The 22,928-nt window shown below is 44.9% G+C and overlaps 1 protein-coding gene across 21 annotated transcripts in view; it reads left to right on the top strand.

Annotated features, from left to right (window-relative positions):
- Positions 1-22,928, top strand: part of BAZ2B (bromodomain adjacent to zinc finger domain 2B) — a 267,863-nt gene that overhangs the window by 99,260 nt on the left and 145,675 nt on the right. The window contains exon 1 of one of the 21 annotated variants that reach the window (XM_088474789.1): positions 18,370-18,637. The exons of the other annotated variants lie outside the window; for them this stretch is intronic. The gene's annotated coding sequence lies outside the window, so the exon portion shown is untranslated. Of the gene's footprint in view, positions 1-18,369; positions 18,638-22,928 lie in introns of those variants that run through there. 21 annotated transcript variants of the gene reach the window in all.

The raw sequence follows: 22,928 nt of genomic DNA, 5'->3' as shown, positions 1-22,928 counted from the left end.
CTGCAATAGCCTCTTTCTGTTTATGCCAATGTTACATTTGTGTTCTGTTGGTGATAAATAAGAAATATGGCCCACCTGCCCGTGTATGTGTTGAGTCTCACAGGGCACTAATTCCAAATTGTATTTATACAGCTCTCTCAGAAAATGCTTGTTTTTACTAGTGGCCAGCTACGTTCAGCTGCGATTTTGCGGTGTTTGCCTTAATGTTCTTTAATTGTTATGTATACAAACCTTTAGCTGTTATTCAGTAATCCTGAAGTGTTGGGCTTAAAGGGGGGACTTTATAAATAGACTTGTTACACACCTCCTGCTAAATTTGCTATGTGCTCTTCTCTCTCTCTCTCTCTCTCTCTCTCTCTCTCTCTCTCTCTCTCTCTCTCTCTCTAAAAATATAGTATGCATACGTACATACGTAGACCTATTTTGCCAATCTTATGATTATTATTATAATTTTTTTTTAAATACTAATTTAATGGCTTGTTTTGTTTGTGTACTTTCAAAGTGAATCCATCACTTAAACAACCTACACACTATGTAATTATTGGGCCGATTTGCAAATAATTTGGTGATCGGCCTGGTGTATTGTATAGTGTGTATGAATGATCGTTTCAGTGTTTCACAGATAAAACGGTTAGAAAACATCCACAAACGCATTTTTTCGATTATATGATCTGTCGGTCAAGAACAGATATCTCTGCCACAAATTCCCGATATCGAGCTGTGTGTGGGCATGCTCTACAATCTGACCATATTCCCTATGTTTTCCTGTCACTATGTCATCCTCCTTCTGGGTGGACATATGCAAAATCAGTGTGGTGTGGTGGAAAATCGGTAGCTTCTATGGAAACATTGCATAATGTGTAGCACAGATATTGGGGTTTTCAATTTCTGAAAAATCATCCCGATCAAAAAAATCTGACAGTATGCTAGCTTTACACACCGTAGATTTAGCATTTCTGACAAGTTTGCCATATTTTAAACTATTCTGATCCTGAACTGATGGTACAAAGCAAACTAATTGTTAAAGAAATAACCAAATAACACAGTAACATGCTGTGCACTGCTTGTGTTTTAATACTGTATGAATACATGTTTTGTAGATGTGCAAGTGATCTTTCATACACAACTATTGCATAATTAATGCTATTCAGAGCATACGAGACTCTTGCAAATGAAAGCGCTTTGTTTTCTAAGACTGTTTGCTGTGGCACCCAAGGAAATTAATTGAGGTGCAGGCTGGGAGCTTATGGAAATTTGAGCACACTTGGGAACTTTACACTGTGACAGATAATACACCTTATTTGTTGATTGCAATTTGTTTTAATTGTATTGAGCTAATGCAGCTTTTACTATACTACTACTAATAATGCATCCAGACTTGTTCAGATGCAGTGAGGCTCTTTTGCATAAATACAATTAGCACAGTGTTCTTAATAGAAGTATTACAAGTAACTGTGGTTGTTCTAAAGTTTCTAAAGTGATGAGGCTGCAGGACAAGCTTTTCAAACAGTGCAGAGGACTGTCTAATACAATTTGGCAGAGGAGTGATCTTCTGTTTTTCATAATGCATAAACAGGTTTTTCATCAGTGATTTTATGGCCAAATTCAACTTAAAAACAGGGTCCTTGTCTGCCATTCTGCCCATTCTGAATGCAGGACTATAAAGCAGAGCCCATTCTGGTGGCTAGTCTCCAAAGCAGTGCCCCATTCTGGTGGCTAGTCTCCAAAGCAGTGCCCCATTCTGGTGGCAAGTCTCCAAAGCAGTGCCCCATTCTGGTGGCAAGTCTCCAAAGCAGAGCCCATTCTGGTGGCTAGTCTCCAAAGCAGTGCCCCATTCTGGTGGCTAGTCTCCAAAGCAGAGCCCCATTCTGGTGGCAAGTCTCCAAAGCAGAGCCCATTCTGGTGGCTAGTCTCCAAAGCAGAGCCCATTCTGGTGGCTAGTCTCCAAAGCAGTGCCCCATTCTGGTGGCAAGTCTGCAAAGCAGTGCCCCATTCTGGTGGCAAGTCTCCAAAGCAGTGCCCCATTCTGGTGGCTAGTCTCCAAAGCAGAGCCCATTCTGGTGGCTAGTCTCCAAAGCAGAGCCCATTCTGGTGGCTAGTCTCCAAAGCAGAGCCCATTCTGGTGGCTAGTCTACAAAGCAGTGCCCCATTCTGGTGGCTAGTCTCCAAAGCAGAGCCCATTCTGGTGGCTAGTCTCCAAAGCAGAGCCCATTCTGGTGGCTAGTCTCCAAAGCAGAGCCCCATTCTGGTGGCTAGTCTCCAAAGCAGAGCCCCATTCTGGTGGCTAGTCTCCAAAGCAGAGCCCCATTCTGGTGGCTAGTCTCCAAAGCAGTGCCCCATTCTGGTGGCTAGTCTCCAAAGCAGAGCCCCATTCTGGTGGCTAGTCTCCAAAGCAGTGCCCATTCTGGTGGCTAGTCTCCAAAGCAGTGCCCCATTCTGGTGGCTAGTCTCCAAAGCAGTGCCCCATTCTGGTGGCTAGTCTCCAAAGCAGTGCCCCATTCTGGTGGCTAGTCTCCAAAGCAGTGCCCATTCTGGTGGCTAGTCTCCAAAGCAGAGCCCATTCTGGTGGCTAGTCTCCAAAGCAAACAATATTCTAATGGCTAGTCTCACACTATCTCCTACAAGCAGGACAAAATTATATGTAATTCAATATACATATTAAATAGAAACAAGTCTTTTATAACAGTTGCCTTAAAAAATATATATCAAGATGTGTAGTCCTTTGCAACTACCATCAGAAATCGCATACATACGCATACCTTACAAGTGAATTCTGAATTGGGACACAGGAGTTTGAATACAAACAGTGATAGTGTGGATGTGGGTACTTATGAATGAATTGCTAGTTTGCCTACGCCCCTCCTGCAAACAATTTGTGTGTGGCAGGAAATATACCTCCTGCAATTAGGAATGAAGGTGCCATACGTGTGATAGGACTGATGAGAGGTATACAAACATGCTCCACTTTTTGCCTATAGGGATAAAGTTCAGGCTCTAATTTCTAACAAAAACCCCTGTCCTATTTATAACCGTTTTCTATATACACACCTTGCCTTTCCCAAAGTTCCAGTCATCTTCAGCCGTCTGTTCTGTGTCCTCTGTCTGTATTCTGCCCTCTCTGTCATATCACAAACCCAACGTTATCGGGTTAGGACTCCAGAACACACATAGATTTTCCCTGCACTCTTCATAAACAATGAAGTTTGAAGGATAATGGAACAGGATGTACTGAGTGCTGTCTATATTACTATTGCTTAATGATGTATACACTCTAATAGGGAATGTTTTATTGCAAATTGTTACAGGTAGGATAGCATGTATTTTTTTTTTATTTTGGTCCAGTGGATTCTTTTATCTGTTCTTACCCTCCAATTAGTCACAATAGACTTGTGAAAGCAAAGACATTTAAATGGAACTATTCAAAAAGCAGGCAATGATTTGAATATTCATATTCCCAATGCTTTGATTGGCACACAGTGCTCTCTCTGAGCATTACAGCATGGATAGTTGGGAAGACAGGAAAATCAAGATGGTGTAAATAATGAGCTTTGTTTGTAGGTTGCCAAGCAATAGCACAGAAGCCTATGCAAGATAATAAAACATTGTCTGGTGGTCAGGAAATCACTATCCGTGTTTAATGTAATATACACACACTTATCTTGAATACTTACAATTAAGAATATCTGTTAAAGGAAATGTTAACATCCTCCACCTGGATATATGATTATTACTATTTATTTTATCTGTTACCTTATAGTATAGAACAAGTTTGACATTTATAGGGGGTGGCCTCAGCCTAATAGAAAAGCATTAATGTTCCTAGCACTGATATTGCTGCTGCTGCTCTTCCACTCTAGCACAGGAGTGACAAGGCTCTGAAGATGCTACTTGTGTAATCGCTCCCATGTGTCGGGGAGAAAGAGATACTGACTCATTTACAGTACTTCCAATTGTTCCCTTGCTCCTGCTTTAAAGGGGGTGTTTCAGAGGGGTGCAGTAGCGGCTGCATCTTTTGTAGCAGTCTTTATTCTAATGCTGCTGCTGCTGAGCGTCCTATTAAGACGCCCACTGGCTGCGGGCACAAATCCGCCGATGTGAGTACAAAGAAGCACCATTGGCCACACTTACCCTGAAATGCCCATCAAAATTGCATGGATCTGCATCTAATTTCAATCTGTGTCTCTGTGCAGTTACTGTCAGCACGCATTCGCAGTGGTGCTCGGACGCACACGCATAGGGAACCATCGACCACTTGCTTCCCTGTGTCCACCCCTGAATCATTCCTCTAAATCAAGGATGGGGAACCTTCAGCCCGGGGACCGTATAAGGCCCCCGGAATCATCTTGCCTGGCCCTCTGAGCTTTTTTCTGGTAGCCTTATCTGACTAGCAGGGTGCCTAGAATGGCACCCTGCAGCCAGAATCTATGCAGCAGTGCCGCCTGGAGCATCCTTGGAACGCTTCAGATGGTCACACTGCTGTCCTTACAGCTCCCCGGAGCATCGTCAGGATGCTCCGGGCATTGCTGTAATTGCTATCGCGGGTGGCCCAGCCCCGTGTGATATCACACAAAGGGGGCGTGGCCTGCACCGGGCCCACGAATAATGTTATATATATCAAAATGTCACTCGGCAGAAAAATGGTTCCCACCCCTGCTCTAAATGATGTGGATACTAACACTTTTTCTAAAAAAAGCCTGCCCAGTTGTGATGTCAGGCCAGACATAATGAGCTGCCGATCGGTAAGTGTGTATAGCTTACAAATTGGCCACTTGGATGGTGGATTGGTCTGCTGACAGGACCGTTATTTAGGTCTATACCTGGCAATAGGAGATTGTTCTGCAGAGGGCTGCAATATTGTTGCAACAAAGCAAGTTCTGTTGTAGTAAAGAGGAAAGGAGGGGTCGGGGGATCAGAGGGCCTGATTCAGAGCCGGACGCTCTGACCAGAGCGCTCGCTCTGAATCAGGGCCCACCTCCATGAAAATGGAGCGTCCTCCTGGACGATCGTATAGCTGTGGGTGACCATCCACAGCTATAGCGAGCGTCCATGATGATGGTTGCGATGGTCAAAGACCATCGGGCTTGCGACGAGACCCTGCGGTAGGGTCTCACTGCCGCAAGCCCAGGAGTGATTTTGGCTCTATCAGAGCCAAAGTCACTCCCACTGACATCATTACTGATGTCAGTGGGGCCGGACTCAGACGGTAGGCGTTCCCATGGGAACGCCTCTGTCTGGCCGGCACACCCACCAAAGGGGGCGTGCTGTCAGTCACCATCGACAGCACGCCCCCTTTGGTGCGAGACCCCGAGCGACATATTTCTCGTCGCTCGCTGGGTCTCGCGCATGCGTACGATGCAGCTCCCTACGTCGTGCGCATGCGCAGTCTAACAACATCGACCCGCTAGCGAGCGAACTTTGCTCGCGAGCGGGTCTAAATGACCCCCAGAGCTCAGACAACAGTTTGTTTTTGCTTTCTTTTTTTTTCTAATTGTTTTTATTGAAACATCACATGTATATATGTAAGAAACAAAACGGTGATCTAATGAGGATAGATCAATATAATGGACAGCAAGAAACATTCATCAAATAGTCAACAAATAGAGCTAGCAATAAGCATGCAATGATAGCAAAAAGAGAGTGGCGATAAACAAAAGCGGTACTATTAGAACATGTTAACACAATGTACACGTAGAAGGATTGCAGGAAAACATACAATGCAAAATACTAGGATGCACCAGGAGACTGTGCTGATTAATCTGATTATGTAAAGGTGGGTACACACCTGACCGATATATCTGCAGATGATGGTCGTTTATACACACTGAACGACCATCATCTGCATGCTGCAGCGGGTCCTGGTGGCCGGGGGCATGGCCTCATCACGGAAGGCGTGGCCACGCCCCCTTCGAGAGAAAAAAACATTTGCGGCACTGGGGAGGGCTGCACAGCCAATGAGGGGCATGATCAGCGTGATCGCTCCCCCCTTTGTTATAGAAGACTGCTCGGGCTGCTGCTTTAGCAGCCTCGGACAGTCTCCCCAGTGCAGCCCAGCACACAGCAGCGTGTGCTGGGTTGCTATGGATGGGGACCTGTGCCAGACCTGGGTAAGTATTACCCGCTCGTGGCCTCTGCATCCCTGTGTATGAGCGATTGGCTGATCGCCCGTACACACTTGCCGATGGACAGATATGTCTGCAGACATATCTGTTCATTGGCTATGCGGCACAGCCAATGCGATACGTCTGTGAACGACATTGTTCACAGATTTATCGTCTGTACACACTGGCCGACGGGGGCACGATATATTGGCCGATCAATTGATCGGCCAATATATCGACCAGTGTGTACCCAGCATAACACTTTTATATCTGTACGCGACTCTCAGTCTCTCAATTAGCATACGAAGTGCTACGATGTAGCGGCCACAGCTTTTGTTTTTCCACACCAAGGCCTTCATTCAGAGGCGGCCGTACGGTCTACGACCGCATGGCCGCCTCGATGTTTGTCAAGTGCGCATGCGCACGAGGGAGCCGGCTCCATCGTGCTCATGCGTGAGACCCGCTACGACCGACAGCGCCGGTTGTAGCGGGTCTCTTTCCAAAGGGGGCGAGCTGTCGATGTTGATTGACAGCTCGCCCCGTTTGGAAGGCGGGCCGGGGGGGGGTGGCAGCCCAAACGGAGGCGTTCCCATGGGAACGCCTACCGTTTGGGGGAGGCCCCACTGACATCACTAGTGATGTCAGTGAGGCCTCCCCCAAAAGCCAGACAGAGCCAGAAGCTCTCCGGGGCTTACGACAAGTGAGACCCTACCCTAGGGTCTCGTCGTAAGCCCCGATGGTCGCGATGGTCTCTGACCATCGCGTCCATCACCCTAGCGGTCGTTAGAGCTGTGGGTGTAAACAGAGGAGGGCGGTCAGGATGCAAGCGGCCGCCCAGTTTCTGAGCGACCGCTTGCATCCTCCGACCGCCTCTGAATGAGGCCCCAAGTTCCCTTTCAGTCACATACAGATATAAAAGTGCGACTTAGACACATTTGCGCCAAAAAAGGCGCCCAACGCTAGCGGAGTTGCACAGGACCTGGTGGCTCACTCACGCCAAACATGTCACGCTGCGTGGCGTATTGAGGATAGATATAGGAGGATTCATCTGTCTACACATATCTTTTCTTTTATTCTCTGTTTTATAAGAGACTGTCCTAAGACTCCATACAATAGTTATTGTAATGCAGACAGTGGTCCCCAGCCAAGTAAGTTAAAAATAGGCCTTTCGGTGTTCTTCTCCCTGTAGATTGTGCTATTACCATTTAATCGTTAACTGTTGTGTGATCAGTCCTCTATGAGATGCCAGATAATTGAGTAGCTAGGACATCTGCATTACTAAGCCTAGGAAACTCGGCTGTTTTGTGAATTCACTTTTTATCTTGATCCCCACCATATATACTAACCTATGGTCATGTGTATGGTCATGTTGTATTTCATTAGTGTTTGTATAATCTTTCATGAGTTGTTTTTGTTGTGTTTTTGAGTGTGGATCCGGGCCCATGGCATTAAGCTGGCTACACATTAAATGATATGTGTACCCAGCGATGCGACAGGCGACCAACCTGCTGATGGGCCATCATGTCAGGCAGCCAGTTCACATTAGACGATCCGGTGCCCCATGTGTCGGCCCCAGCCACATCCCGCTGCTTGGGTTCGGCGGTCGCATTGTTAGATTGTGCTGCATGTAGTGACGACCTGACGATGTGGCTGACGACCAAACGGGAGCGTGCATCGGCCGACATAGTGGATACACATTAGATGATTTTGACGATATGTTGGCCCAAGCCATCGGATTGGGCCAAAAATTGTTTAATGTGTACCCAGCATAAATATTGTTTTATGCTGCCTTAAGGCTGATATCTAGCTCCTATAAAGCCAGTTTTAACATATTTTGTTGTTTTGACACAAAATCCAGTTCTCATTTCTTCAACGTTTCGCTTGATAAATTTGAAGTGGGCTAACGGCTCCCTTCCTTATGTTTGACACTTTTATTGCATATAGAATGTTAATTTAATATTCTGAGCTGTTCAGCTACTTCTTGTTCAAGAGCATAATCTTCTAAATGAGATACCTACCTCAAACTAAATCCGTCTAATTGCCATACATAGGTTGCAGCATTTAGACTGATTATCAATGATGTATGCTATGTAGTATCCAAATTGGCATGCATTATTGTGTCAGTGAGATATTTATTTTATTTTTTGTCAAAATCCTATGATTCCAGTGCTCTCCATATATGTTAAACCCCCTTGCTTCTGGGATGGTTATTGTTGGGCAATGCTTGGTGTACGAGACCAGCTGGGAACATTCAATCTGTTATGGGCAGGAGATTTGTAATGAACGTGACACCTGACTGGAGCTGCATTCACCCAATCAGGGACTATCACTTAACTGCTACATAGAACAGTAACACTGTACAACAAATTAATACTTTCAATTTGTTTCCTTTCTAAAATAGTCATACATTACTAATTTAAGGTCAAGAAAAACTAAAATGATTTCAGAATGTTTTACTAGCTCTATTTTTTGAGCTACACTATTTGCACTATACTGTATGTACATTAGTAATCTAGTCATAGTGAAAAGCTATTTTAAAATAATCTGATATTTTCTTGATTGAATTGAAACAACTGTTATTTATTTTCTATCAATCACAAATAAGAACACAAAACGAAACAAACATACAGCATACGATAGTACTATCTAATATAGTGGCCTACTCATGGGGGTGCTTTCTCTTTGCTTGTCGCTTGTACTCCTCTTCTGGGGCATCTCTTGTCACTGTCCAACAGTAATGATTCACCTACCCTGATATCTTTGTTCCATTGCTGAAATGTCTTGGTGGAATCGCTCACTATGCTTGTCACTCAGTGCACCACAGTTATCTGGTGGGGTAATCCCGTGAATCGCATATATTTGAATAGGGGAGGGGACAAATAACTGATTCATTTAATTGGGTCATTAGGCCCCGCCCCTCTGTGCGGAACGCAGATTGCTGGTAAGATTCTCACCATTCTGCCCACTTCACTAGGAATACCCCTACATCGTCATAAATGGGCTATATCTCGTAACTCAGAGCTAACTGAGAGTTTTAAATGTCATATTCATTCTTTGCATGCTGAAATCAATTAGAAGTACTGTATATATACTCGAGTATAAGTCGACCCGAATATAAGCCGAGGTACCTAATTTTACCACAAAAAACTGGGAAAACTTATTGACTTGAGTATAAGCCTAGGGTGGGAAATGCAGCAGCTACTGGTAGTAATCCCCCCCCTGGTACTGCCCCCAGTAGTAATATTCCCCCTTTGGTAGTGCCCCCAGTAGTAATACCCCCCTTGGTAGTGCCCCCAGTAGTAATACCCCCCCTGGTAGTGCCCCCAGTAGCAATATCCCCCCCTGGTAGTGCCCCCAGTAGTAATACCCCCCTGGTAGTGCCCCCAGTAGCAATATCCCCCCCTGGTAGTGCCCCCAGTAGCAATATCCCCCCCTGGTAGTGCCCCCAGTAGCAATATCCCCCCCTGGTAGTGCCCCAGTAGTAATCCCCCCCTGGTACTGCCCCCAGTAGTAGTATTCCCCTTCTGGTAGTGCCCCCAGTAGTAATACCCCCCCTGGTAGTGCCCCCAGTAGCAATATCCCCCCCTGGTAGTGCCCCCAGTAGCAATATCCCCCCTGGTACTGCCCCCAGTAGTAATCCCCCCCATGGTACTGCCCCCAGTAGTAGCCCCCCAGTAGAGAGAGATGTAATAAAAAACAAAACACTTACCTGAAACCCCGCTCCTGGTCCCGACGCTGCTACTGGCTCCTCCGGCCGCTTTGCATTATGGGAGAGACGTGGTCATGACGACGTCTCTCCCATTACCCACTGCGGGAGCCGGAAGATGGCTCCCGCAGTGGGAGCAGCAGCAGCCGATGAAAGTCTGACAGACTCTCATCGGCTGCTGATTACAACAAACACACAGCTGCCGTTGCCGGCGGCTGTGCGTTTGGCAGTGTGTAGTGCTGACCGAACTCCGTCCGGTCAGCGCTACACACGCGGTGCAGCTGTGTCACAGAGACACAGTCTGCACCGCGGCCCGCATGGTACGCTACTCAGCTTTGTACCATGCGGGCATGACTCGAGTATAAGCCGAGGGGGTGCTTTTTCAGCACAAAAAATGTGCTGAAAAACTCGGCTTATACTCGAGTATATACGGTAACTATTTTCACATCGGAAACATTTTCATTGTTGTGCAGTGTAATTAGTTAGAAAAGGATTGTTCTAAAGTAAACAACTACATTTATTAACATTGATTGGCTATCCAGTTTAGGAGGACCAAACGCTATATATGATAGCCAGTGCAGCAAATGGCAAATTTGCCTGGGTGCCCTCCTCAAAGTATAGTATACAATCGTAAATGGCAGCGGCACTCCAGGACTTGTAAAACAAACAAATAATACGCAAATAGCAGTTATTAGAGGGACTAATAACTGCTATTTGCCAGCAGTATTATTTGTCTGATATAGAATATAAACAGTGGTATTTGAATGGCGCGCAAGGTACTTGTCCCAAAAGTTAGGTATGCCGATCTTGAGTTAAATGTGCAGGGTTGAGATACACAGTTCCTTTCTAATTAAGGTGGCAGCAGTCTCTCCGTATTTCCGTGTGGCGACCGGATTGAAATGATCTGAAAAGTGGTTGGAACCCCTTATTGGAAAACTATCACTGACGATGGGTTGTTTCTGTTTGGTTTAAGCCAATAACCTATACGTATGAAAGTTGTTGGGGTTGCCGAGGGACATTGGAGGAATGCTCAGAAACTTATGACTACATGTGGTTTTTCAAGTTCTATCTGGTACGCATACTTTGTTATCTGCATTGTCTTGAAGTTTAACTAAAGAAGTAATACACTATATTATTTATTCTATTTGGCTCTGACCGAGCCCTTCCCATCAAGGTTTCCAGTCACCAGAACAACAGGTTCATCCTACTGGTTGGATTATCCATACAAGAGTTTCAGATAAGATTTAAAGATTTTTTTATCTGGTACGCACAACTATTTTGGGCACATGCACTTTATTTAAATTACTACACTATTAGGTGCACGTCCTTTCCAACTCCTATACAGGCTCGGACTGGGCTGCCGGGGATTTGGAGAAATTCCCGGTGGGCACCGGTGATTTATGGCCACGCCCTCTATTGCGGGAGAGCGTGGTTTAGCCCCTGTAACCGGCACTGTAACTTAAACATGTGGGTGGTGTGCAGCGGGAGGTGTACGGCGGGTGGTTTGTAACGGGAGGTGCGGTGGGTGGTTTGTAACGGGAGGTGCGGTGGGTGGTTGGTAACGGGTGGTGTGTAGCTGGAGGTGCGGTGGGTGGTGTGTAGCGAACTGCAGATTTCTTCTAGCACCACTGATTTCTCCTTCCAGAATCAGTGGTGACGTCACGTGGAAGGAGCTGAACACGGGTGGCCACTTCAGTCACAATCCTGGCTGTCGGCAGCCGGGGGAGAGGGGTGATTGGGTGGGCAACGGGCTGCTGAACACCTTTCCAGCAGCAGCTGCTGCATCACACTGTTTCCAGCGGTGATGTCAGCGGGGGGAGGGGAGAAGCAGGCTTAACTCTTGTAATTGACGGCAGCAGCTGCACCACTCAGAATCCAGGGCAACGTCAGCAGGGGGGGAGGAGCCCAGGCACAGAGGAGCCTGGAAGACAACAGAGAGTTGGATCCATAGAGCTTCGTTATCTGGAGCCAACTGACTAAATTACTAAACAGTAAGTTTAGTAATTATTGGAATAAAAAGTGGCCTCAGGAATTTTACTTGGCAGGTTATAAAAAAACAGGCAGTGTCACATAAAGATGCATTAGATAACACTCTACTTGCTGAAATACAGTCAGTGTGTCACCCCAAAATATAATAAAAGTATTAACAGCAATTGTATAGCTTGTGCCAGCAAGCATAGACAGGCCAGATTAAAGCTTGTGGGGGGCACTGCAGTAACTAGGTTGAGGGGGGGGGGGGCCACCTACAAAATTGATTATGTAAATATATTTTATAGATTTATTAATTATAAATACAAGTGGACCAATTACACGCCAACTTGTTATTAATAAATTGGCATACTTTCCATTTTTTTAAACGGCATTTAAACAAATCTAAAAGACGTAGCAAAATTTCAAAACACTGAATGCATACATAAGTTGATGACATTTCTAGCCCATTAATGTCACTAATCAGATATCTAACCCGTCACACATAATAAAGGGTTATGAATAATGGTGATTTATAAATAAGCTTACACTTGCTGTGCCATATACAGTAAGCACTGCGACACTCTCTGCATTCTATGCACTGTGATACTTGCTGCATTATATAGTGAGCACTGCAATACTCTCTGCATTATATGCTGGCCACTGTGACAATCTGCATTATATAGTGAGCACTGCAACACTCTCTGCATTGTATGGTGGGCACTGCAACATTCTGCATTATATGCTGGACACTGAAACTCTCTGCATTGTATGGAGGGCACTGTGACACTCTCTTCATTATATAGTGAGCTCTGCGACACTCTGCATTGTATGGAGGGCATTGTGACACTCTTCATTATATAGTGTGCACTGCGACACTCTCTGCATTATATGCTGGACACTGCAACACTCTCTGCAATATATGGTAGTCGCTGCAATGTTCTCTGTATGGTATGGCGGTCACTTCAATGCTCTGTATAGTATGGTGGTCACTGCAATGTTCTCTGTATAGTATGGTGTGCACTGCATTGCGCTCTGTATAGTATGGTGGTCATTGCAATGCTCTGCGATGGGTGAAGTAGTGTAGTACAGGCAACAATACCTAGCCACTGAGTTCTGAGACAGTTGAGCCTACATGCTGGCACCTTAATGTAACAGGACTAAAATATGGGTTTTCCTTTGCCATAAATGCAATTCAGACTTTACAATGCTGACAGCTGTATCCAGGTCCAGGGTAACGACAACTACAGCTACTAATCTCTATGCCTCCTGGAGACTAGACGTACACATTATTACTTACCTGGTTTTAAACTATAACTAGAGTAGCAGATAAAGCATTGTTGTTATTTTATTATTTGTAATATGGCTTTGGATCTGTGTAGTTTTCTTAGTTTACTTATGTTCCTCTGGCCGCTAGCCACACCCCCGGCTGGGCACACCAGTAGCTGGCCACACATCATCTGTTTTGCTCCACCTTCCTTCAGTGGGCTCCTAGCATTACATTCCCCCTGTGGGCCCTTCATGCCCCAATCCGACACTGCATATAAATATAATATATTTATGTGTCCACAGGTTGGCACTCACTGTCACAATAACCCCATCTGCCCACAGAGACGTAACAAAGTTTATATGTGTGTGTGTGTGTGTGTGTGTGTGTGTGTGTGTGTGTGTGTGTGTGTGTGTCAGATTAACCATAATATAGAGGACATTGAAAAATGTGATTTATTACGCTTTTAGGTCCTGATTCAGCTTGGATCGCAGTTGCTAATATGCACGCAATCGTCCGATTGTTGCATTCTGTGCATGAGTAAGCATCGCAGTGCATCAGGACTGCAATCGCAGTGACTATGCAGACCCATCGCAGAGTGATTGACAGGAAGTGCCATTTGTGGGTGGTGACGGGGGGTGGTCGGGGAAACGCAGGCGTGTCAGTGTGTTTGAACGCTGTTGCATGGGCGTGCATTAATTATCCACTGCGATGCCCTACACAGCCTTTGGCCTGATAGCGTGCGCTGATGTAAGGTCAGAGCTTGTGCAAGTGTGCGTGAGGCTGCGATGGTAGTCAATTGTACGAATGCTAACCATTACGGATGTGTGTAAGGTAAAGTGGGCGTCCTTATGTAGTGATGCGGCGGCATAGCGATCTCAATGACTTAGCATACTATCGCAGGTGAACTGCGTGTGTAATCGCTATTGCAATCGATATCCTTACTCAGTAAGGCCCTTAGGGTCTCATTCAGACCCGCTCGCGAGCGCAGGACGCTCGCAAGCGGGTCGATGGTACCCAAATGCGCATGCGCACGACGGAGGCTGTCCATGACGTGTCCATGCGCGAGACCCGGCGAGCGACGGGGAAGCCGTCACTTGGGGTCTCGCACCAAAGGGGGCGTGCTGTCGATGGTGAGTGACAGCACGCCCCCTTTGGTGGGCGTGCCGGGGCGTGGCTGCCCAGACGGAGGCGTTCCCATGGGAACGCCTACCATCTGGGTCCGGCCCCACTGACATCACTAGTGATGTCAGTGGGAGTGATTTTGGCTCTGATAGAGCCAAAATCACTCCAGGGCTTGCGGCAGCGAGACCCCACCGCAGGGTCTCGTCGCAAGCCCAATGGTCGCGATGGTCTTGACCATCACGACCATCATCATGGTGGTAACCCACAGCTATGCGAGCGTCCAGGAGGACGCACCAAAAAAAACAAAAACAAAACGCCCTGATTCAGAGCGGGCGCTCGTTCAGAGCGTCCGGCTCTGAATCAGTGAATCAGGCCCTTAGTGCATACCATGTAATGTAGTACCTTAATATGAAACATTGCATTATTTTTTTATATTTTAATTTTTTTTTCTATAGTATCCTCTAAACAATTCCCTAATGAAGTCTGTATGTGCATGGAGTGAGAACCTTTTTGAAGGTTCTAAACAATTTGCTGATCAATATGCTGAGGCCTCTAAGCCTAAAGCATACACACTATTAACTTTCCAGTTAAAGATTTCTCTTGCAATTACTGACCTCCAACAGCACAGAAACAATTGCTAATGTTTCATGGACAAGTAAGGCATGATAAGTATACAGTATAGTTTTTGGTTTGGAAAGAGCATAGCCTGCAACTTTTGCTGAAGAAGTTTCTTTTTTTTTTTAACGAGAGTTTATATACATATGCAGTAGGTTCCCTCTGCGTACCAGCTTGAATGTTTTTAGTGAAATTTATTACAATACTCTAGTAAAAATATGCATATTACCTTGCAGAACCCACCAATCAGCAGACTGTCAATCTTTTTTTTTTTTTTTTCAGGAGACTTCCTATCAATCTTATTACTGTTCGGTACTCCTTTAAAAATACAATAGCTCAGGGGTGTAAAAGTTTGTAAACTGTAGTTATGACATAACTGTGGGAGAAGTACCATTGAAAGGGTCATCCCTAGGTACACTGCAGGACCACATCAGTATGGATTGTGGTGCTTGCTTATACCCCCAAGTTTTCTCTGATACTCTCAAATTTGGGGGAGTCCTCCCATGCTCCAAGGAGAAAACCCTCCTGCATCCAGCTCACTTTTCCAGTGAAGTGGGCAGGGGCATTTGATGAAATTCCTTGTGAATTGTGATTCCTGCAATCCATTGATGCTGGCGCAGGCTACAATGTCGTGATTCATGGCACCACTGCCCCGATGCTACCACCTGGACTTCCCCAGATCTTGCCAAACACAGAAAGAAACAGTAGAGCAGTATGACTTGCTCAGTTTACCCGGAACGATGAGTAATACAATAAAATATAACACAGAGGTATACACTGATCAACCATAACATTAAAACCACCTGCTTCATATTGCCTAGGTCCCTCTTTGTGCTGCCAAATCAGCTCTGACCCTTGAGGCATGGACTCCACAAGACCTCTGTAGGTGTCCTGTGGTATCTTGCACCAAGAGGTTAGCAGCAGATCTCTTAAGTCCTGTAAGTTGCAAGTTGGGGCCACCATGGCTCGGACCTGTTTTTCCAGCACATTCTACAAATTCTTGATCGGTTTGAGATCTGGGGAATTTAGATGCAATGTCAACACCTTGAACTCTTTGTCATGTTCCTCAAACCATTCCTAAACAATGTTTGCAGTGTGGCAGAGCACATTATCCTGTAAACAGAGCCCACTGCCATTGAGGAATACCATTGTCATAAAGGGGTGTACTTGGTCTCCAACAATGTTTAGGTAGGTGGTACATGTCAAAGTATCCTCCACATAAATCACAGGATCCAAGGTTTCCCAGCAGAACATTGCCAAGACCATCATACTGCCAATGTCTGCTTCAGTTCCTTCCATAGTGCATCCTGGTGTCATCTCTTCTTCTCTTCTTCTTTTGAACAATGCACACGCACCCGGTTGTCATCATGTTGTAAAAGAAAATTTGAGTCATCAGACCAGGCCACCACCTTCAATTGCTCCATGGTCTAGTTCTGATGCTCACGTGCCCATTGTAGGTGCTTTCGGCGGTGGAAGGGTTCAGCATGGGCACTCAGGCTACACAGCCCCACGCGTGTTATGATACCTTTCTATCATAGCAAGCTTGTGCTACAGTTGCTCTTCTTTACGATCATACCAGACAGGCTAGCCTTCACTCCCCAAATATATCAATAAGGCTTGGACGCACATGACCTTGTTATTGGGTCACCGTTTTTTCTTCCTTAGACTACTTGTAGTACCTGACCTAGATGTCTTGCCATCATATTTTGGCCCTTGTCAAAGTTGCTCATATCATTATGCTTGCCCATTTTTCTGCTTCCAACATATTAACTGCAAGAACAGAGGGTATGATTCAGAGATGGACGTGAATGCCGTTGCATCTGGGATCTTGTATGCAGCGGCTCTGAGAAAATATGCCAATGTCGCAGCCGCCTGGATTTGTATTGTGGCGCCCACCAGTGATTTTGCAAATCCAAGTAACTGCGTACAAAGACACAGCTCGAACACAGATCAGTCGATAATTTGCCTTCTGAGTAACCCTATGGTCATGCAGAATGGCCGTGGAAACTGAGGCGCTGGAGTCATTTTGATTGCGTACAGAGTCGCAGGCAGAGACACCACCTCCCCGTTGCTGCACACAAAATGAAAAATCACTTTGCGAATAAATCTTCATTGCGAGGTATATTAGTATTGAAACTTGCAGTGCGACTCAGGTGCATGCACAGATTACCGATAATCGCTCATTTGCCTAAACATCGGCATTGGGTCTATCGCTGAATCAGCCCTGAGGTGCCATTGTAACAAGATAATCCAATATTATTTGCTTCACCTGTCAGTGGTTTTAATGGGGATGTAGTCACCATACCATCGGATGATATACCACCGGACATAGGGCCTGATTCAGACCCGCTAGCGAGCGCACAGCACTCGCAAGTCGCAAGCGGGTCGATGGTCCCCCACTGCGCATGCGCACGCTGGAGCCAGCTCCGGCGTGCGCATGAGCGAGACCCGGCAAGCGACGGGTGCTCCGTTGCTACGGGTCTCGCACCAAAGCGGGGCAGCTGTCGATTGTGATTGACAGCTTGCCCCGTTTTGGAGGCGGGCAGGGGGGGGGTGGCGGGCCAAACGGAGGCGTTCCCGAAAGGAACGCCTGCCGTTTGGGGGCGGCCCCACTGACATCACGAGTGATGTCATGGGGTGAGCTTCCGGCTCTATTAGAGCCGAAAGTTCACTGGGGTCTCGCCGCAAGCCCCGATGGTCGTGACCATCGCGACCATAACCCCGCCGCTCGCTAAAGCTGTGGGTGGTCACCCACAGCTTAGCAAGTGGCCAGGAGGCCGTCTTTAAAAAAAAACAAAACAGGGACGCCCTGATTCAGAGCGAGCGCTCTCAAAGAGCGTCCAGCTCTGAATCAGGCCCATAATACTGACGGCTAAAGACCAAAAGGCGTCTAGATACCGACGTCTCTGTTTTAATGTTATGGCTGATCGGTGTAAAATAATTGCACTGTACCTAATATGTAAATATTGATTCATATGATATAAACATGTAAATGTTCTTTTTGTTTGCTTGGCCACACTGATGTTCCAGTTGTGATGCTCCGATATTAAAGCTAGGGTGACAAAAGTTGTCAGCCAATCCATCAATCGCACTCTTTATTTATCCAGGTAAAATTATTGGAGTGTGTTGAGATTGGCAATCGTATTGGCTTCTATCTAGATTAGTGCAACCTTCGCTGTCCCATGTAAAAAAAAAAACACACACCCCTTGTGCAGTGCTCCATCAGTGACAGATTTACTTGGTCCTATGTGTATGTACACACACTGCCAATGTACAGTACACTGTGTGACAATTGTCTCGCCCTGTCCTGAACACACATTTCTGCTGCCTCATCCTGTAAAATTGTTATTGTCTGAATTAAATGGTGCAATCTAGGAAGACGGCATACTTCACCTAGCTTAGTTCTGCTGATGTTAGCACCATCCCTTTACAGCTAATCCTAGTGCTCCACCTGCCTTTCAGTCTGTTTACCAGGAAATCAAGATGTGTAAACTGCAGGAAGCACTATTTGACCCTCATCCGACAGTGTCTCATTACAATAATTGCTAATCTCTGAATAAGACAGCCATGTTCCGAGAGAGAGAGAAAGAAGCAGAGAAATACAAGGGGGAGAAAAGGAGCAGCTTGCGTTAACTAGATGCTTGTTGATGAAACAAGCACATCATTGTAAATGGCTTCTGCTCCCATGCCTTTAATATAACGTTCTGAGACATCTGCTGACCTCTGAGGTCAGGAAAATCAGGACATAATACTATGTGTTCTTTTATCCTTCCTCCCTAACCGAAGACCTATCTCGGCTGTGCCTGCACTGTATGCGAAAATCATAATGGCTACTTCCTGATTAATCCACTGTCCACAGTAAGCATATGACTTAAATCTCTATTTTTCCAGACCGCTAGAAATGGATGGAATTAATCTTTTTTTTGTTGTTGTTGTTGTTGTTGCTATTGTATTGCTGCTGAGCATGTAAATTTAGGTTAATGGGAAATAAAACTGATTATGCTAGTAGTGTATTTCATAGAAACACTTTTTGTTTCTAGAATAAAAGTTTTCGATGACATTTAGTAGTTGGTTTTGCCAAACAGTGATTTTTTGTTTTGAAGGGTTTTGTTTCATGTATTCTGTTTTTATATTTTTTTGTTTCTTTTTCGTAATGATTTAGCTATAATATTGTAAAAATGTTGCTGACTTTAAGAATATCAGTTACTTGTATGATCTTTTTTAAATGCACATTGTTTCTAATGATCTAAGATGTTATGTAGTCATATTGTCCAGTGGAGCTGTATTGAGATGGAGGCAGACTTTACATGTGCCAAAGCAGTATTCACCTGAGGCATATGCCTCGTGCCTCAGGAATGTTGCACTAATATTGGGAGGTTCCAGAAGATGGCAGGCTCCATTGAGTGATAGGTATCTTTTAATAATTTTTGTGGTGACATCACTGCATGATGTTGTGACAAAACCTTCCACCTAATTATCTTTTGTGCTTAAAATAGCAACATACAATATTTAATCAATATTTACTCATGATTTTTATTTGACCCAAATACAGTCCATATCCCCCCCGTGTTTCTTTAATACCTAGTCGCCCTGTTGTGGCGATATACATATGTATCTGATGTACCCCAAAGTATGGTTTTATAATGGTCAATGTCTACATGATGACAAAATTAATGCTTTGTGTTTCCTGTTACACATAATTGGTACATGCAATACAGGGCAGTGTCCCATACGCACCGCTTGGAAGATCTTGATACATTAGGATGTATTCCTTTGAACAGCACATTTTAGGATCCCTGGAAATTGCCATATATCAACCAGTTGTTTCATATTGTGTTTCCTGCTTTGACATTTACATCTTTATACTGAAAGACCGCTAAGAGATGAGCTGTAAATATTAGGTGTCTGCAAGAATTAAAATGTGGCCTGTAAAAAACAATTAAAAGTATAATAATTCAGATCCTTTTTTTTATGATCTGCCCTAATACCGAATATTGAAATAAATTTGAACCCTGATTTTAATATTAAAATAAAGCAGATGCGGCCTAAATGATTATAAAGAATAATTTTGAGCTCCTGAATATGGTAACTGTCCTAAGGATTCAGCTGCAACTGGAATTTGCTGAGAACTCTTTTTTTAAAAGTAATACTTGTTGAACGACCCTTGTTTGTCAGCCAGCGTTTGGTATAGTTATGGGGATAATGATATTCCACATAATATGAGTTTAACAATGTTCCTAATATTGAATATCCATGCGTTAAAGGCGCTAATTACCGTTTTGTGTTTAAGGACCTCTCTGTTCATTGATACTAACACTAGAACACTATTATCAGACTATTAGAACTTGCTCACATAAATGGTTTTGCCCACAGTGACTACACCACGGGGGGCCCTGAAGATAATAGGGCGACAAATACAGCTATCATAGTCGCTCACTATGGCAGCCTTTTCACATGTAATGCATGTCAATTGCATGCTAAATTACCAGCACAGTGGACTTGACACTGATATAGGTAGAAGCAATAGATATGGATGTAACCCGTTTTCTGAACATTTTTGTTTTGTGCATGTATTTATTGCTATTAACAATTACTTATACAATATCAGCATATTTCGTTGCGTGTTACAGTCAGAAAAATTGTGAGGATCTATATTTTGGGAATGGAGCTTGCTCATTAGAGCCAAACATCTAATTCAAAAGAGAAATAATGGCAACCACTCAGTGTTTTGTACAATTAACTGTAGCTAAGTAATAACATTTGTTGTGACATGGTAGTGCTTACGCTAATGCCAACTTTTTTTTTTTCTAATATAAATTTTATTGGATTTTCAGTAGCGAGATGGGGTACAGAAATATAAAAGGGGAGGGGGAAGAATATCTCAAAGATTTGCAAGAGAAGACAAACAAAAACATTGTGACAATACTGCTAAAGCAGCGATAAGGTAACTTGTGAATTCAGTCATTAGCATGAGCAACATCAGGCTAATAGAGAAACATTGCACAGTAACCGAGTATAGTTACTGGCAAAAGCGGAACAGAGTAGGAAGGGTTAGGAAGAGTGGGGGGTACATTGGTAAGTGCGAGAAAGGAGGGGGGAGTAAATTGCGGAGCCTGGCGTCACACGGAACTTAGTTGGAGAAAGTCAGTGATTTGAGGCAAAGTGGTTTGTCCAGGGGGACCAAACGTTTGAGAATGTATGAAATTTGTTGTAGATGATGCTGGTAATGGATTCCAGGCTATTAGCCTGCCACACCTTGGCAATAAGAGTTGATACAGAGGAAGATGGGTTTTTCCAATTTCTCGCAATTAAGAGATGGCCTGCGTGTAAGTAATTGCTAATCAGTCAGACAGGATGAGGAGACACATTAGGGAGTGTGCGGGGAAGCTTTGAATGAGACAGACAAGAGGGCATACAGATACCAGTGACCTGAGTGATGCCATTATAGAACTTGTGCCAAAAACATACAATATTGGGGCAGTTTCAGCACTCATGGGACATTGTGTCCACCTAGAGGCTTCCACACCAACAGCGCTTGGGAAGACCCATAGATACCCATCACAATGAGAAGCCAAAGATAGTATAGTTTGTAAGATCCCTCTTTTATCCAAGCACAGATGGATGATTCTCCCCTTTCTCCAGGTCGAAGGTCTCCACAATGTCCGTCTCCCACTGGAGTTCATGTTGGCCATTGGGTGGTTATTTTTGAAGGAGGAAGATACGTTAAAGCAACAAAATAAAAGCTCTCGAGACGGTTTTGCAGCGATATAGAGGCTCAAGGCTTGTGGAGTGGGGCGCTAATCAAAAAGATTCAATGGCGGTATAGCAGTGCCTAATTTCTAAGTATTGATAAAAACAGGAGGAAGGGAGACTGAATCACTGTTAGAGGGCCTGAATCAAACTTGTATGCAAACCCAATGGTGGGTGAACTGCACATGTGCTAGGGCTGCTGTGCACATGTGTTATGATGTCACCGCAGCCTGATTGACAGGCTGCGGCGATTTGAGGCGAATGTTCCCCAAAACGGAGGCATGTCCCCTGCGTTTTGTGAGAGTGCCGAGGCCAAGGTCTGCGTTCTTCAATGAGATTTACTCATATGGGTGATGGTGATACGATGCTGCGTCTTCGGACGCAGCACTCGGATCTGCGATGCCGACAAAAGGCCTCTTTTTTTTATTTTTTCTTCAGATGCACCCTGCAGCATTAGTATAGTTTAACAACGCTGCTGTGTCCAAAGATGCAGCAGCAATGCTATTAGCGTACAACTCTGAATCCGGCCAGGAGTCCGTTGAAATCTGGGAATCTGTGGAGGGGAGCAACATCTGAGAGGAATTTGATGTTGGAAGAATTCCAATACTCAAAGGCTTTATGGCTCAAGCCCAGCATGATATTGGGATTATGCCAAAGAGGGCTCATTCTGGTAGGGTACTCAACAAGGGAAAATTTCAAGATGTCGGGGGCGCTGAGTGAGCGAGGGCTTGTCGGCAGGGTTGAGCCAAAATAACGTATATGGAGAAGTACCCAATCATATCAGTCTCAAGGTCAACCCACAAGCATGTGTGGCGAGGAGCGTGGCTGAGAACTTTTTTTTTCTGTGGTGCTTACACAGGATTCGGCAACAGAGTCATGGTCGCCTTCCAGATCAAATAAAATGTGATGTACTGCACTGCAAGTCTCCCAGGACATGAGACGGCAGTGTAACCGGTAGCGTCTGAAAGAGAAAGAAAAGCAGAGGCAAGAGGTTCATCTTGACTGTGGCTATTCTAACAACCCAAGATATGTAACATCTGTCCCAGGACCGCATATCATTCTTAATGCTCTCTGAGTGTGTAGGAAAATTAGCTGGGAATAGGCGATCATAGGAGGAGGTCAAAAAGGTTTTAAGATACTTCAGGCTGCCCATCTGCATCTTGCACCTATAGGTCACTTTCAAAAATGGGAGAGAAGAGGAGGGGGATAGTAAGAGGTAGAATCACGGTCTTATATAAAATTCGACGGGGAGCCATAGGCGTCTAGGCCCTGAAAAAGCGTAAGGAGTGAGGTGCGGGGATTAGTAAGGGTGAGCAGCACATCATCTGCATACAGCGCTAATTTATATGTTCCTGAGACAACTTTAATTTCACAGATATCTGGGTTATGCTGCAACGTC

Source organism: Taudactylus pleione, unplaced genomic scaffold (genome assembly GCF_031769625.1).
Source record: "Taudactylus pleione unplaced genomic scaffold, aTauple2 ptg000156l, whole genome shotgun sequence".
Taxonomy (NCBI): domain Eukaryota; kingdom Metazoa; phylum Chordata; class Amphibia; order Anura; family Myobatrachidae; genus Taudactylus; species Taudactylus pleione.
Note: the sequence above shows the minus strand (reverse complement) of the source record. Positions and strands in the feature narration are given on the sequence as shown.